This window comes from Panulirus ornatus, chromosome 17 (assembly GCF_036320965.1).
Source record: "Panulirus ornatus isolate Po-2019 chromosome 17, ASM3632096v1, whole genome shotgun sequence".
Taxonomy (NCBI): Eukaryota; Metazoa; Arthropoda; class Malacostraca; order Decapoda; family Palinuridae; genus Panulirus; species Panulirus ornatus.
The window spans coordinates 49,979,281-49,982,494 of NC_092240.1; the positions used below are offsets into that span (position 1 = coordinate 49,979,281).

Genomic DNA, 3,214 nt, shown 5'->3' on the forward strand with positions numbered 1-3,214 from the left:
AGGTTAAGTTAATTTAGGTTAGGTTTAACATAGGTTAAGTTACATTAGCTACGTTAAACGTTACGTTTATGATGGGTTGGCTTAGGTACTTTAACTTTCTCCAGGGCCCAAGTTAGGTTAGGTTTGGTACGTTAAGTTTTTCTAGGGGCCAAGTTAGGTTAGGTTAGGTACGTTAAATTTCTCTTGGGCCCAAGTTAGGTTAGGTACGTTAAGTTTTTCTTGAGGCCCAAGTTAGGCTAGGTTAAGTTTAGGTTAAGTTTAGGTTAGGTTAAGTTAGGTTAGGTACGTTAAGTTTTTCTTGAGGCCCAAGTTAGGCTAGGTTAAGTTTAAGTTAGGTTAGGTACGTTAAGTTTTTCTTGAGGCCCAAGTTAGGCTAGGTTAAGTTTTAAGTTAGGTTAGGTACGTTAAGTTTTTCTTGAGGCCCAAGTTAGGCTAGGTTAAGTTTAAGTTAGGTTAGGTACGTTAAGTTTTCTTGAGGCCCAAGTTAGGTTCGGTGGCGTTTTAAGTTAGGAGAATTTTTAACTGTGAGCGAATGAGAGTAATATATATAAATATATATATATATATAATATATATATATATATATTATATATAATATTAATATATATATATATATATATATAAGGGGTGTGTGAGAGGGGGAGGATGAGGAGGAGGGGGGAGGGGGGAGAAAAAAAAAGGGGGTGACTTAAAGAACTTCAAAAAAAAAAACAAAAAAAAAAAAAAAGAAAAACAAAAGAAAAACATAGAAAAACAAAAAACAAAAATAGTCGTTAGTGTAGCGTGTGTGTGTGTGAGGGGGGGGGGGTGCTGGTGCTGTTGTTGTGGTGAGCGTGACGCGAAGAGGAAACAAATAATATATATATATATATATATATATATATATATATATATATATATATATATATATATATATATATATATATATTAAGGCTGAGAGGCGCTGCGGGGGTATTTCATTTCCCCCCCCCCCCCCCTAGGCTTATGGCTGATAACATAGTGCATGATTAATTAAGGCTGATTACGTTGCATGGTGATTAATGTGGCAGTAGGCCTGGGTGATTACGTTGCATGGTGATTAATTTGGCAGTAGGCCTGGGTGATTACGTTGCATGGTGATTAATTTGGCGTAGGCCTGGGTAATGACGTTGCATGGTGATTAATTTGGCAGTAGGCCTGGGTGATTACGTTGCATGGTGATTAATTTGGCGGTAGGCCTGGTTAATTACGTGCATGGTGATTAATTTGGCGGTAGGCCTGGATAATGACGTGCATGGTGATTAATTTGGCGGTAGGCCTGGGTAATGACGGTGCATGGTGATTAATTTGGCAGTAGGCCTGGTTGGTAACGATGAATGGTGATTAATTTGCTGTTTGCCTGGGTGATAATCGTGCATGGTGATTAATTTGGCGGTAGGCCTGGGTGATAACAATGCATGGTGATTAAAATGCTGTATGCCTGGGTGATTAATTTGGCAGTAGGCCTGGGTGATAACAGTACATGGTGATTAATTTGCTGTATGCCTGGGTGGTAAAGGTGCTTGGTGATTAATTTGGCAGTAGGCCTGGATGATAACAGTGCATGGTGATTAATTTGGCAGTAGGCCTGGTTGATAGTGCATGGTGATTAATTTGCAATAGGCCTGTGTAATAACGGTGCATGGTGATTAAATTTGCAATAGGCCTGTGTAATAACGGTGCATGGTGATTAAATTTGGCAGTAGGCCTGGATGATAAAGGTGCATGGTGATTAATATGCTGTATGCTTGCGTGAGAAACAGTGCATGGTGATTAATTTGGCAGTAGGCCTGGTTGGTAACAGTGCATGGTGATTAATTTGGCAGTAGGCCTGTGTAATAACGGTGCATGGTGATTAATTTGGCAGTAGGCCTGGTTGGTAACAGTGCATGGTGATTAATTTGGCAGTAGGCCTGGTTGGTAACAGTGCATGGTGATTAATTTGGCAGTAGGCCTGGTTGGTAACAGTGCATGGTGATTAATTCTTGCTGTAGGCAGAGTTAAATTGCTGCAATGCTGGCAGTGAACACAGACAGGCTCTCACAAATAACCCATAATATATGAGCAAGCTGGTCAATTCATTCCTATATATATATATAATATATATATATATATATATATATATATATATATATATATTAATATATATATATAATATATACTGGCTGGCACTTAAAAGACTATGATTAAAAAAAAATGTTATTAATCTATTTCTCTAGCTATACATAGAAAAAATAGATATATACACACATATATATATATATATACATACATATATATATATGTATTTTCCTTCAGGAATCATTTATCTCTACACACTGGGTCTATAACAAGTCATTCAAAGTTTAACAGTGGGTGCGAAACACTAGCGTGTGTGAGAGTGCGAGTGTGAGTGTGTTGTGTGGGGGAGAGAGAGTAGTGTGTGCGTGCGCGCGCGTGCAGCACAGACATGGAATGGCTTGGCGGGAGAAGGAGGCATAGGAGGAGGAGGAGGGAGTGGCGCGGTGTGTGTGTGTGGTGTGTGTGTGTGAGTGGTCAGGGGTGAGGATGAGGTGGTGGTATGTGCGCGCTGCGTGGCGCGGTGTGTGTGTGGTGAGTGAGTGAGGGGGAGGTGGTGTATGCGCGCTGCGCGAAGTGTGTGAGTGAGTGTGAGTGAGTCAGGGATGAGGAGGAGGTGGTATATGTGCGCTGCGCGCTGTGTGTGTGTGTGTGTGAGTGAGTGTGAGTCAGGGGTGAGGAGGAGGTGGTGTATGCGCACGCTGCGCTACGCGGTGTGTGTGTGTGTGTGAGTGTGTGAGGAGTCAGGGGTGATGAGTAGGTGGTGTAAGCGCGCTGCGCTACGCGGCGCGGTGTGTGTGTGTGTGTGTGTGTGCGAGTGAGGGGCGAGAGGTGAGTGGTGGTGGTGAGGAGGTGGTGGTGGTGTGTGCGCGCTACGCGGCGCGGTGTGTGTGTGTGTGTGTGAGTGAGGGGCGAGAGGTGAGTGGTGGTGAGGAGGAGGTGGTGGTGTATGCGCGCTACGCGGCGCGGTGTGTGTGTGTGTGTGTGTGTGTGTGTGTGTGTGTGTGAGTGAGGGGCGAGAGGTGAGTGGTGAGGAGGAGGAGGTGGTGTAAGCGCGCTGCGCTACGCGGCGTGTATGTGTATGTGTATGAGTGAGGGGCGAGAGGTGAGTGGTGGTGAGGAGGAGGTGGTGGTGGTG

At 43.7% G+C, this 3,214-nt stretch overlaps 1 protein-coding gene across 1 annotated transcript in view; it reads right to left on the reverse strand.

Annotated features, from left to right (window-relative positions):
- Positions 1–3,179: 3,179 nt before the first annotated feature.
- Positions 3,180–3,214, reverse strand: part of LOC139754737 (uncharacterized) — a 379,522-nt gene continuing 379,487 nt past the window's right edge. Inside the window, exon 10 of the mRNA XM_071672455.1 lies at positions 3,180–3,214. This exon is cut by the window's right edge and continues 218 nt beyond it. The gene's annotated coding sequence lies outside the window, so the exon portion shown is untranslated.